The sequence below is a fragment of the Eucalyptus grandis genome, chromosome 1 (assembly GCF_016545825.1).
Source record: "Eucalyptus grandis isolate ANBG69807.140 chromosome 1, ASM1654582v1, whole genome shotgun sequence".
Lineage (NCBI taxonomy): Eukaryota > Viridiplantae > Streptophyta > Magnoliopsida > Myrtales > Myrtaceae > Eucalyptus > Eucalyptus grandis.
In genome coordinates, this window is record NC_052612.1 from 10,694,827 (window position 1) to 10,695,105 (window position 279).

Consider the following 279-nt stretch of genomic DNA (forward strand, 5'->3'; position numbering starts at 1 on the left):
TGCGAACATAGGGTTTCCTACGCATTTTCATGCATTTATAAAATTCAAAAATATAAAATAATTATATCACTGTGTAGAGGACACTCATACGAACCAAACGCCACCGACCACGCTCCAATCGGAGCTCGCACGGGCCGCCTGAGTGCACGGCGTGTGTGGCGCACGCGCCAGCGAGCCAAACGGCTCATGGCCGGTTTGACCGGTCTAACCGATCCGATCGATTTGATCGCCGGACTAGTTGACCGGTCCAACTGTTGAACGGTCAACGGTTAGGTCGAG